Below are 13,897 nucleotides of genomic sequence, written 5' to 3' on the forward strand. Positions count from 1 at the left end.
CCAGCCAGGCATGGTAGTGTGTGATAATGGCCGAAATCTGGTGGCAGCTCTGGGCCTCGGCAACCTCACTCACATCCCATGTCTGGCACATGTGCTCAATTTGGTCGTGCAGAGCTTTTTGAGGGACTATCCGGATCTTGATGCACTGCTGCACAAGGTCCGCCTAGAGTGTGCTCACTTGCGGCGTTCCAGCACGGCAAAAGCGCGCATTGCGGCTCTGCAGCGCCGACACCGCCTGCCGGAACATCGCATCATATGTGACCTACCTACCAGGTGGAATTCCACGTTACATATGTTGGAGCGGTTGTGTGAGCAGCAGCAAGCTGTAATGGAGTACCAGCTGCTTCAGGCGCAAAAAAGTCGCAGTCAGCGCCGTACAGACTTCACAACAACAGAGTGGGCCACTATGAATGACGTCTGCCAGGTTTTGCGTCCCTTTGATTATTCCACGCGGATGGCGAGTGCAGATGATGCACTAGTCAGCATGACTGTCCCCCTTATCTGCCTGCTTGAAAAATCACTGCAAGCGCTAAGGGATGATGTTGTGGAAGAGGTGGAGGATGAGGATTCACCATTTCCATCATCTTCTGGACAGTCAGCGCCACGTGGTTCCTCACAAACGCGTAGGCAGGGGACAGTTTGTGAGGAGGATGAGGAGGAGTCAATGGAGGAGGAAGACGTCCGTCCAGAGGAGGGAGTTACCGAATTGTCCAGTACTCAGTGTGTACAGCGAGGGTGGGGTGATGACGAGCGGGCAGAGATCACGCCTCCAGCAGGGGACAGCGTTTCTTGGGCAGTTGGCAGTCTGCAGCACATGGTGGATTACATGCTGCAGTGCTTGAGAAACGACCGCCGCATCGCCCACATTCTCAACATGTCTGATTATTGGGTGTTCACCCTCCTCGATCCTCGCTACCGGGACAACGTAGAAAGCCTCATCACACCGTTGAACCGGGAGCGAAAAATGCGGGAGTACCAAGACACACTGGTCAATTCCATCATCTTCTCCATTCCAACTGAGAGAAGTGCTGCTAGTGCATTACAAAGCAGCTCAGTGCGTCCAGGCAGTGGAGGAGGCTCTGCACAAAGAGGGAGCAGAAGCAGTGCCTCTGCCCAAGGCAAGACCAGTATGGCCCAACTGTGGCACAGTTTTCTGTGCCCCCCACAAAAGTCTACACCATCACAGACGGCTCCAGTCAGCAGGAGGCAACGGTTCCGTCAGATGGTGACAGACTACATGTCTTGCCCTCTTGCTGTACTCCCAGACGGCTCTTCCCCTTTCAAGTTTTGGGTCTCAAAGCTGGATACATGGCCAGAGCTAAGCCAGTATGCATTGGAGGTGCTGTCTTGCCCTGCGGCCAGTGTATTATCGGAACGTGTCTTTAGTGCTGCAGGTGGTGTACTAACTGACCGTCGCATGCGACTATCCTCCGATAACGTTGACCGGCTTACTTTCCTGAAAATGAACAAGGCCTGGATCTCGCAGGAATTTGCCACTCCTCCTCCTGATTAAATAATTAGGTCACTGTATACGTTATCCAGGTCTCCTGTTGTGTTCATCTTTCTACCACCTGAACTTAAATTCCTGTGCTCCAACACCGCCAGTTGAGGCTCAGAAGTGCCGTCTGCACAGTCAAAACATACGACCCAGTGTTATTGGGTTTCAGTAACGTCAGCTGATCCCCAGCTGTGTAGCCGGCAATGTGTCATGCGACCGCCACGCTGACACAACTGAAATGTAAGGGAATCTGTCCCCCCCCCCCCAAGGCGTTTGTTACTGAAAGAGCCACCTTGTGCAGCAGTAATGCTGCACAAGGAAAAGGTAGCTATTTTTGTTTAGCTCCTTGCACACGCAGAACTTAACACTTATAAAATGTGTCCACTGATACCGTAAAACCGTCCCGGAGGTGGGACTTTCCTTCGTAATGTGACGCAGCACAGCCGTCATTCCTACCCCCACGGCGCCGCGCACCGGCTCCTCAGCGTTGTTTTATTCCGTCCCGGAGCCTGCGCTGTTATGTTATCCCGTGGCCAGGCACACTTAGCGCTGCCCGTCTTCTGGCATCATTTGGTGTCAGGATGGCTGCGCCTGTGCGGCCGCGCTGGCAGAGAGCCCGCCTCGCAGTGTCTTCTGATTTAATCCCACTGGGGGCCTGGGATCCATGGACATGCGCAGTGCATATCTGAACCTCCACCTCTCACTCATTTCCCTATGGCTTCTTCAGACTGTTCGGTGTCAGCTGGTCCCTAATAGCATGCCACGGCCGTGACACCGCACAGTCTTAAGAAGCCGTAGGGAGGGGAGTGAGAGGCGAGGATATGCACTGCGCATGTCCATGGATCCCAGGCCCCCAGTGGGATTAAATCAGAAGACACTGCGAGGCGGGCTCTCTGCCAGCGCGGCCGCACAGGCGCAGCCATCCTGACACCAAATGATGCCAGAAGACGGGCAGCGCTAAGTGTGCCTGGCCACGGGATAACATAACAGCGCAGGCTCCGGGACGGAATAAACCAACGCTGAGGAGCCGGTGCGCGGCGCCGGGGGGGTAGGAATGACGGCTGTGCTGCGTCACATTACGAAGGAAAGTCCCACCTCCGGGACGGTTTTACGGTTGCAGGGGACACATTTTATAAGTGTTTAGTTCTGTGTTTGCAAGGAGCATGATGAAAAGAGCCACCTTTTCCTTTTGCATCTTTTGTGCTGCACAAGCTGGCTCTTTCAGCTACAAACGCCTTGGGGGGGGGTTAAAGGTTCCCTTTCGACTTTCTCAGGCTTCGGCCTACATTGTGTTCCTCTGCTTTTCCACCTGTCCCTGGGCTCCAACACCGCCAGTTGCCGTCCAGAAGTGCTGTACGCACAGTCAACAGTCGCTCCTCTGTTATTGGGGTTCAGTAACGTCAGCTGTTCCCCTGCTGTGTGTGTGGCAATCCCTCCTACCTCCTCCAACCTCCTCCTCCTCCACCTGCCCCTGGGCTCCAACACCGCCAGTTGCCGTCCAGAAGTGCTGTACGCACAGTCAACAGTCGCTCCTCTGTTATTGGGGTTCAGTAACGTCAGCTGTTCCCCTGCTGTGTGTGTGGCAATCCCTCCTACCTCCTCCAACCTCCTCCTCCTCCACCTGCCCCTGGGCTCCAACACCGCCAGTTGCCGTCCAGAAGTGCTGTACGCACAGTCAACAGTCCCTCCTCTGTTATTGGGGTTCAGTAACGTCAGCTGTTCCCCTGCTGTGTGTGTGGCAATCCCTCCTACCTCCTCCAACCTCCTCCTCCTCCACCTGCCCCTGGGCTCCAACACCGCCAGTTGCCGTCCAGAAGTGCTGTACGCACAGTCAACAGTCCCTCCTCTGTTATTGGGGTTCAGTAACGTCAGCTGTTCCCCTGCTGTGTGTGTGGCAATCCCTCCTACCTCCTCCAACCTCCTCCTCCTCCACCTGCCCCTGGGCTCCAACACCGCCAGTTGCCGTCCAGAAGTGCTGTACGCACAGTCAACAGTCCCTCCTCTGTTATTGGGGTTCAGTAACGTCAGCTGTTCCCCTGCTGTGTGTGTGGCAATCCCTCCTACCTCCTCCTCCTCCACCTGCCCCTGGGCTCCAACACCGCCAGTTGCCGTCCAGAAGTGCTGTACGCACAGTCAACAGTCCCTCCTCTGTTATTGGGGTTCAGTAACGTCAGCTGTTCCCCTGCTGTGTGTGTGGCAATCCCTCCTACCTCCTCCAACCTCCTCCTCCTCCACCTGCCCCTGGGCTCCAACACCGCCAGTTGCCGTCCAGAAGTGCTGTACGCACAGAGCCAAACACCTCGCCAATGTGTTAGTGGGGTTCAGCACCGCCAGCTGTTCCCCTGCTGTGTATACGGCAACGTGTACTGCGACCGCCACGCAGGCACAACAAGTTAAATTTAAGGGAACCTGTCCCCCCCCCCCCCCAGGCGTTTGTTACTGAAGGAGCCACCTTGTGCAGCAGTAATGATGCAAAGGGAAAAAGTGCCTCTTTTCGTGGTGCTCCTTGCAGATGCTGAACCTAACACTTATGAAATGTGTCCCCTCACAGCGTTCAACCGTCCGGTAGGTGGAACTTTCCTTTGTCATGTGACGCAGCACAGCCGTCATTTTTACCCCCTTGTCGCCGTGCGCCGCCTCCTCAGCGTTGTTTGAATCTGTCCCGGAGCCTGCGCTGTTAGGTTACCCCTTGGCCATGCACACATTTTGCGCTGCCCGTCTTCTGACATCATTTGCTGTCAGGCTGGCTGCGCCTGTGTGGGTGCGCTGTCCGAGATTCAGCCTCGCGGTGTCGTCTAATGTAATCCCACCGCGGGCCTGGGATCCGTGTCCATGCGCAGTGCATATCCTCGCCTCTCACTCCCCTCCCTACGGCTTCTTCAGACTGTTCGGTGTCAGCTGATCCCTAATAGCATGCCACGGCCGTGACACCGCACAGTCTTAAGAAGCCGTTGGGAGGGGTGTGAGAGGCGAGGATATGCACTGCGCATGGACACGGATCCCAGGCCCGCGGTGGGATTACATTAGACGACACCGCGAGGCTGAATCTCGGACAGCGCACCCGCACAGGCGCAGCCAGCCTGACAGCAAATGATGTCAGAAGACGGGCAGCGCAAAATGTGTGCATGGCCAAGGGGTAACCTAACAGCGCAGGCTCCGGGACAGATTCAAACAACGCTGAGGAGGCGGCGCACGGCGACAAGGGGGTAAAAATGACGGCTGTGCTGCGTCACATGACAAAGGAAAGTTCCACCTACCGGACGGTTGAACGCTGTGAGGGGACACATTTCATAAGTGTTAGGTTCAGCATCTGCAAGGACCATAATTAAAAGAGCTAAGTTTACCTTTTCCAGCATTAGTGCTGTACACGATGGCTCTTCCAGCTACAAACGCCTGGGGGGGGGGTTAAAGGTTACCTTTCAACTTGCTCCAGTGCAGGCTTCGGCCTACACTCTGCTCCCCCTGCAGAGCCCGGGCTCCAACACCGCCAGTTGGGGCCCGGTACTGCTAGCTGCACAGAGAAAAACACCTCGCCAATGTGTCAGTGGGGTTCAGCACCGCCAGCTGTTCCCCTGCTGTGCAGCCGGCAACGTGTCCTGCAACAGCCACGCAGGCACAACAGACCCAAAAGCTGCCGCCAGTGCAGGCTTCGGCCTACACTCTGCTCCATCTCCTCCTCCTGCTGACCCCGGGCTCCAACACCGCCAGTTGGGGCCCGGTACTGCTAGCTGCACAGAGAAAAACACCAGCCAATGTGTCAGTGGGGTTCAGCACCGCCAGCTGTTCCCCTGCTGTGCAGCCGGCATCGTGTCCTGCAAAAGCCACGCAGACACAAGAACTGAAATTGAAGGGAACCTGTCCCCCCTCCCCCAGGCGTTTGTACGTTTTAAAGGCCACCTTGTACAGCGGTAATGCTGCATGTGTGCAAGGTGGCTCATAAACGTATTCTCCTCGCACATGTGGAACGGAAAACACGTCTAAAATGTGTCCTCTGTGTGACCATTTAACCGTCCCGGTGGTGTGACTTTCCTTTGTAATGACACGCTGCAACCCCCTTGGTAGCGCTGCCCGTCTTCTGGCATCATTGTTTGGCTGCCTGCGCCTCTGCGGCCGCCCTGACCCACACAACGCCCCTCGGTGTCTTATTTCTTGGGACTGCGAGGGTGTGTTTGATGGGCATGAGCAGTGCATCAGTTCGCCTGTCCCTCATCTCCTTCCGCCTTCTTCAGACTGTGCGGCTTCATGGCCGTGGCATGCGATAAGGGATCAGCTGACGCCACATAGTCTGAAGCAGGTGTAAGAACCCAAGCGAGAGGTGAACATATGTACTGCGCCAGGCCATGAATCCCAGCCCTGCAGTGTTTTAACTATGTCAATACACTGCGGGGCTGTGATTCATGGGCATCGCGAACCGCACCAGCCAACATTAAATGAGGTCAGAAGATGGGCAGCGCTAACAGCGCTAGGCCAGGGGATAACACGACAGCGCAGACTCCTGTACAGCAAATAACAACGCTCAGGAGGCTGCACCCAGCACCAAGGTGGGATTCTTGACATCTGTGCTGCGTCTCATTACAAAGGGAACTCGCGCCTCCAACACAGTTTGACTGTTTAAAGGGCTAAATGTTATACGTGTTTCATTCAGCGTGTGCAAGGAGCGAAATTAAAAGAGCAACCTTTGACTTGTGCAGCACTACTGCTGCATAAGCTGTGGCTCTTCTACTTTGTAACCCCTGAGGGGGGGTTAAAGGTTACCTTTGAAATTGGTTCAATTAGGCTTCGGCCTACACTCTGCTCCCCCTGCAGAGCCCTGGGCTCCAACACCGCCAGTTGGGGCCCGGTACTGCTAGCTGCACAGAGAAAAACACCAGCCAATGTGTCAGTGGGGTTCAGCACCGCCAGCTGTTCCCCTGCTGTGCAGCCGGCAACGTGTCCTGCAACAGCCACGCAGGCACAACAGACCCAAAGCTGCCGCCAGTGCAGGCTTCGGCCTACACTCTGCTCCATCTCCTCCTCCTGCTGACCCCGGGCTCCAACACCGCCAGTTGGGGCCCGGTACTGCTAGCTGCACAGAGAAAAACACCAGCCAATGTGTCAGTGGGGTTCAGCACCGCCAGCTGTTCCCCTGCTGTGCAGCCGGCATCGTGTCCTGCAAAAGCCACGCAGACACCAGAACTGAAATTGAAGGGAACCTGTCCCCCCTCCCCCAGGCGTTTGTACGTTTTTAAGGCCACCTTGTACAGCGGTAATGCTGCATGTGTGCAAGGTGGCTCATAAACGTATTCTCCTCGCACATGTGGAACTGAAAACACGTCTAAAATGTGTCCTCTGTGTGACCATTTAACCGTCCCGGTGGTGTGACTTTCCTTTGTAATGACACGCTGCAACCCCCTTGGTAGCGCTGCCCGTCTTCTGGCATCATGGTTTGGCTGCCTGCGCCTCTGCGGCCGCCCTGACCCACACAACGCCCCTCGTTGTCTTAGTTATTGGGACTGCGAGGGTGTGATTGATGGGCATGATCAGTGCATCAGTTCGCCTGTCCCTCATCTCCTTCCGCCTTCTTCAGACTGTGCGGCTTCATGGCCGTGGCATGCGATAAGGGATCAGCTGACGCCACATAGTCTGAAGCAGGTGTAAGAACCCAAGCGAGAGGCGAACATATGTACTGCGCCAGGCCATGAATCACAGCCCCGCAGTGTTTTAACTATGTCAATACACTGCGGGGCTGTGATTCATGGGCATCGCGAACCGCACCAGCCAACATTAAATGAGGTCAGAAGATGGGCAGCGCTAACAGCGCTAGGCCAGGGGATAACATGACAGCGCAGACTCCTGTACAGCAAATAACAACGCTCAGGAGGCTGCACCCAGCACCAAGGTGGGATTCTTGACATCTGTGCTGCGTCTCATTACAAAGGGAACTCGCGCCTCCAACACAGTTTGACTGTTTAAAGGGCTAAATGTTAAACGTGTTTCATTCAGCGTGTGCAAGGAGCGAAATTAAAAGAGCAACCTTTGACTTGTGCAGCACTACTGCTGCATAAGCTGTGGCTCTTCTACTTTGTAACCCCTGAGGGGGGGTTAAAGGTTACCTTTGAAATTGGTTCAATTAGGCTTCGGCCTACACTCTGCTCCCCCTGCAGAGCCCTGGGCTCCAACACCGCCAGTTGGGGCCCGGTACTGCTAGCTGCACAGAGAAAAACACCAGCCAATGTGTCAGTGGGGTTCAGCACCGCCAGCTGTTCCCCTGCTGTGCAGCCGGCATCGTGTCCTGCAAAAGCCACGCAGACACCAGAACTGAAATTGAAGGGAACCTGTCCCCCCTCCCCCAGGCGTTTGTACGTTTTTAAGGCCACCTTGTACAGCGGTAATGCTGCATGTGTGCAAGGTGGCTCATAAACGTATTCTCCTCGCACATGTGGAACTGAAAACACGTCTAAAATGTGTCCTCTGTGTGACCATTTAACCGTCCCGGTGGTGTGACTTTCCTTTGTAATGACACGCTGCAACCCCCTTGGTAGCGCTGCCCGTCTTCTGGCATCATGGTTTGGCTGCCTGCGCCTCTGCGGCCGCCCTGACCCACACAACGCCCCTCGTTGTCTTAGTTATTGGGACTGCGAGGGTGTGATTGATGGGCATGATCAGTGCATCAGTTCGCCTGTCCCTCATCTCCTTCCGCCTTCTTCAGACTGTGCGGCTTCATGGCCGTGGCATGCGATAAGGGATCAGCTGACGCCACATAGTCTGAAGCAGGTGTAAGAACCCAAGCGAGAGGCGAACATATGTACTGCGCCAGGCCATGAATCACAGCCCCGCAGTGTTTTAACAATGTTAAGACACTGCGGGGCTGGGATTCATGGTCATCGCGAACCGCACCGGCCGACATTAAATGATGCCAGAACATGGGCAGCGCTAACAGCGCTAGGCCAAGGGATAACACGACAGCGCAGACTCCTGTACAGCAAATAACAACGCTCAGGAGGCTGCACCCAGCACCAAGGTGGGATTCTTGACATCTGTGCTGCGTCTCATTACAAAGGGAACTCGCGCCTCCAACACAGTTTGACTGTATAAAGGGCTAAATGTTATACGTGTTCCATTCAGCGTGTGCAAGGAGCGAAATTAAAAGAGCAACCTTTGACTTGTGCAGCACTACTGCTGCATAAGCTGTGGCTCTTCTACTTTGTAACCCCTGAGGGGGGGTTAAAGGTTACCTTTGAAATTGGTTCGATTAGGCTTCGGCCTACACTCTGCTCCCCCTGCAGAGCCCGGGCTCCAACACCGCCAGTTGGGGCCCGGTACTGCTAGCTGCACAGAGAAAAACACCTCGCCAATGTGTCAGTGGGGTTCAGCACCGCCAGCTGTTCCCCTGCTGTGCAGCCGGCAACGTGTCCTGCAACTGCCACGCAGGCACAACAGACCCAAAAGCTGCCGCCAGTGCAGGCTTCGGCCTACACTCTGCTCCATCTCCTCCTCCTGCTGACCCCGGGCTCCAACACCGCCAGTTGGGGCCCGGTACTGCTAGCTGCACAGAAAAAAACACCAGCCAATGTGTCAGTGGGGTTCAGCACCGCCAGCTGTTCCCCTGCTGTGCAGCCGGCATCGTGTCCTGCAAAAGCCACGCAGACACTTGCTCTTGTACCTTCTGCTCCCCATCCTGGTTCCAGTACCGTCAGCTGGTTCCGGGCAGAGCCTTTGGCTTAGGTGCCTCCCTCTGGGTATCCGAGTTCCACCAACGTCAGGTGGTCCTTGGTAGTGCTTTCAGGCACGGGTACCTCCTGCTTAGTAACCGGGTTCCAGTAACGTCAGCTGGTCCTCGGTAGTTCCATTGGCTCTTGGACCTTCGGCTACCCATCCGGGTTCCAGCACCGTCAGCTGGTTCTCGGCAGTGTCTTTTGCTCTTGTACCTTCTGCTCCCCATCCTGGTTCCAGTACCGTCAGCTGGTTCCGGGCAGAGCCTTTGGCTTAGGTGCCTCCCTCTGGGTATCCGAGTTCCACCAACGTCAGGTGGTCCTTGGTAGTGCTTTCAGGCACGGGTACCTCCTGCTTAGTAACTGGGTTCCAGTAACGTCAGCTGGTCCTCGGTAGTTCCATTGGCTCTTGGACCTTCGGGTAGCCATCCGAGTTCCAGTTCCATCAGCTGGTTCTCGGCATTTTCTCAGCCTTCTTGTACCTTCTGCTACATTTCCAAGTTCAAGAGACTAAACACGATGACCCGGAAGACCACCCCTAAGATGACGACGACACCAGAGACGACAACCACCGTGATGACGACGACCCTGGAGACGATGACCCCGAAGACCACCCCGATGACGACGACCCCGGAGACGACGACCCTGAAGACCACCCTGATGACGACGACCCCGGAGACGACGACCCTGGAGACGACGACGACCTGGAAGACCGAGAAGCAGAAGAACAAGAGGCTGCAGAACAAAGAGCAGAAGAACATTAAGCATAACACTAAATATCAGAGCAAAAAATATTATCTAAATTATAAGCAGAAGAAGACTAAGCAGTGTATGGGGGTGAGTCCGTTCCTCCTCGTGGTGCCCCTGGATAAAGCCTGATGCTGCAGGCCAAACTGAACGCGGACAAATGTAACTGTTTTGTGACAGGCAGAACGGAAGGTGTAATCTTCAAACTTTTATAGATAACAACTACGGGAATGCCTGTCACAAATAAGAATATGATGAAGAAGTAGAATATGATGAAGATAATAGTAAAATAAAAAGAATATGAACAATGTAACCAAAAAAATAATAGGTAGAAGATGAAGAAGAAGATGAATAAGGTGAAGAAGTTGATGTCAAAGAAGCTGATGATGAGGATAATGAAGAAGAAAGTGTGGGAGAAGTAAAAAAGAAGGTGAAGGGCGTGGAAGTAGTGAAACATCAATATCTGACAAAATAAAAAAAAAAATTAACATAGTCAAAATCTTTCTACCGCCGAACGTCATAAAAAACACCCAAAATCCTGCTATTCTATTACATTGGGCTAAACCTCTGTGCCTTTAATGTCTCCGCCACGTCCCCCAATACATCCTACATTATTCTTAGTTGTTTTCCTTCATGTAGAATGAACCTACAAGTTTATAAAGGGTTTATTTTAATTCCGATATTTTCGTCCCATTGACTTGCATTGGGATCGGGTATCGGTATCGGATTGGATCCGATATTTTGACGGTATCGGCCGATACTTTCCGATACCGATACTTTCCGATATCGGAAAGTATCGCTCAACACTAGTGCCGACATTACTGAAACATTCATTTTATTCAGACCACTTTATCATCTAAGATAGGGTTGTGTAAGGGGGTGGCGAACAGAAGATGCATTCAGTCAATATATCACAGCACCTGCCGCCATCTGTTAGTTGGGCTGGATAGGCAGAAACTGAAGGATGGAGAGTGTGTTCTCTGAATGGAAGAATTTGAAGGAGACATCGGGTCAGGAGACCCCTGTGGCGCAGTTGCTAAATATAAGAGGCCGGGATGGCGAAGCAGAGTTCAGTTGGAGCCAAGATGTCTAAGGCCAGTCTCACACATCCAGATAATTCCGGTACCGGAAAAATCGGTACCGGAGTTATCCGTGTCCGTGAGCTCACGTAGGCCATCCGTGTGGCACACGTGCGGCACACATGTGCCGCCCGTGTGCCGACTGGGTACCACATGGAGCGTGCAGGAGACAGCGCTAGAGATATGCGCTGTCCCTTGCATCTGGTGCTGAAGCCGCCATTCATATCTTCTCTCCAGCAGCGTTGACTGGAGAGAAGATATGAAGAATCCTTTTTTTTTTTTTTTTTTCTTTCGTGTTTAAAATAAAGATCCCTGTCCCCTCCCACCCCCTGTGCGCCCGTCCGCTGTTACTAAAATACTCACCCGGCTCCCTCCCTGCATCTTCTCCTCTCCGCCGGCTTCTCCTGTATGAGCGGTCACGTGGTGCCGCCCATTACAGTCATGAATATGCGGCTCCACCTCCCATAGGGGAGGGATCTTTATTTTAAACACGAAAAACAAAAAAAAAAGGATTTTTCATATCTTCTCTCCAGCGAACGCTGCTGGAGAGAAGATATGAATGGCGGCTTCAGCACCCAAAGTAGGGGACAGCGCTTACTGTAGCGCTGTCTCCTGCACGGCACACGGACTGCACACGGACAGCATCCGTGTGCGGTACGTGTTTTACATGGACCCATTGACTTTAATGGGTCCGTGTAATCCGTGCGCTCCCACGAAAACTGACATGTCTCCGTGTTTTGCACACGGACACACGGTCCATGAAAACACGCTGACATGTGCAGAGACACATTGATTTTAATGTGTCTACGTGTGTCAGTGTCTCCGGTACGTGAGGAAACTGTCACCTCACGTACCGGAGCCACTGACGTGTGAAACCGGCCAAAGAAAGAGGACACGTGAACAGCAGAATAAGCTTGTGGTGACCTCTGCAGCAGAACTACCTGACAGTGATCTGATCCAGGAGCAGGCTAGGCATCGCAGGACAAGTAGCAAAGAGCCGACTTCCCAGGACAAGCAGCAAAGAGCCGACTTCCCAGGACAAGTAGTGCAGACAAGACACTGATCTTCGAATAAGGAGGAATGCCTGTTCTGCTTAATAGAATTTCTGAGTGAATCAGGCAGTTACCTCCAGCGTAGACGCACGGTACAGTGTGTGATCTGGAACCATGCTCAGGGAACGGAGACGGAAAGTGTGACAAGCACACTGTGTACCAAGTGACTCACATATCTAGGACTTGTGGCCTAGCGGGAAACACTATTGACACCCTTTAGGGCCACTGTAAGAGCTCAAACTCATCTGCGATAAAAATGGACAAGTGCAATCCAATAAAAAAACTAATATTGAATTGTACTCTGACCAATGTTAGTCTTGGAAACTCCATGTGTATTACCCTCTTCCCTGGCTATAAACATCAGCCCCCGGCTGTCAGCTTTCCCTCTGCTGGTTAATAAAACTTCAGGGGATCCCATGCAATTTTTTGGGGAAATGAATTTATTTAGTAATAAAATACATGCACAGTAAACTACACACACAAAGCACTGATTATGTATATCACTCCCATATTTAGTTTTCTAATATTTTATCAAGTTAATAAATAACATTTCCCACATGTCTTGTTACATCTGTATCATTTTTTAAACATTTTTTATGTTAGGAAATTATGAGGGTTAAAAGTTGACCAGCAATTTCTAGTTTTTACAAAAATATTTTTTTCTGGACCACATCACATTAGAAGTGACTTTTGGGTATTTTCTGCTATATAGGCCCCCCAAAGTGACACCATTCTAAAAACAGCACCCCTCAAGGTGCTCAAAACCACATTCAACAAGTGATGTGCCTAAACAGTGAAGAAAAAAACAAAAAAACACAAGTGACCCCATTGTGGAAACTACACCCCTCTTTTATCCAGGGGTACAGTGAGAATTTTGGGCAAACAGGTACCACACAGGATTTGATAAGATTAGGTAGTCGTATTGAAAGTTTTCTTTTTTTTTTTTTCACAAAATTGTTGTTTTCGCCCCAAATTCTTTATTGGTTAATAGGAAAAAACGGACCCCATAATTTGTTGCGACCATACCCAATATGTGGTCAAAAACGTCTGCTTGGGCACGTGGCGGGGCTAGGAAAGGAAAGAGCGCTATTTGCCTGGGATGGATTGTGAATGCTATCTCACGTCTGAAAAGCCCCCGACACGTGAAAATAGCAGAAATCCCCCATAAGTGACCCCACTTTAGAAACTAGACCCCTGAAGGAATTCATCTAGGGGTGGAGTATTTTTTGAACCTATAGGTGCCTCAAAAAAATGTTATAAAATGGAGATGTGGAAATATGACATTTTAGTGGTAAAAATGTAATTTTTGTATTTGCTGCAAATTGTCAGGTACACAAGGGTTAATAGGTGAAACTAGCCCCCACTTAGCCGCTACTGCACAGGCAGGCGCCATTTTCAAATTGATTTTTTTTTTAAATACTCCTCAGGATACCTCAAGCAATACTTTTACATTTTCTGGAACAATTACACGGATGCCATCACTTTCAGCCATGACTTTAAAACACATTGACAACTGGGTGTTACCCTTCTCCCGACCAATAAAGCGGTGTCCCCACATAGTCTGAAATAACAAAATGAATGCTGAATGTTGGGGCGCCCTGAGGACACACAGAGACCGGGGGCTTCATCTATTTCCATGCAGAATAATAAATAATTATTTTTTTTTTTTTTAAGTACAGAAAAGCTTTGATTCTGCACCAAAAACGCAGCTCAGGCCTCTCCATGGAGAAAAATAAGGTAAGGAAAAAAAAATCACAGTTCAAGAGTCTTTAAAATGGACATCAAAAACTGCAGCATGTATGCTACGTGTGAACGCGGCTCTATGGTAAC

At 52.0% G+C, this 13,897-nt stretch overlaps 1 protein-coding gene and 1 long non-coding RNA gene across 4 annotated transcripts in view; one reads left to right on the forward strand and one right to left on the reverse strand.

The window, feature by feature from the left end:
- Nucleotides 1–13,897, reverse strand: part of IFT27 (intraflagellar transport 27) — a 73,352-nt gene that overhangs the window by 59,105 nt on the left and 350 nt on the right. The window lies entirely within an intron of this gene.
- The window catches only part of LOC143788428 (uncharacterized), a 41,362-nt gene continuing 41,153 nt past the window's right edge, over nt 13,689–13,897 (forward strand). The window contains exon 1 of the long non-coding RNA XR_013218629.1: nt 13,689–13,804. This is a non-coding gene — a long non-coding RNA (uncharacterized LOC143788428). The remainder of the gene's footprint in view (nt 13,805–13,897) is intronic.

The sequence above is a fragment of the Ranitomeya variabilis genome, chromosome 8 (genome assembly GCF_051348905.1).
Source record: "Ranitomeya variabilis isolate aRanVar5 chromosome 8, aRanVar5.hap1, whole genome shotgun sequence".
NCBI lineage: Eukaryota > Metazoa > Chordata > Amphibia > Anura > Dendrobatidae > Ranitomeya > Ranitomeya variabilis.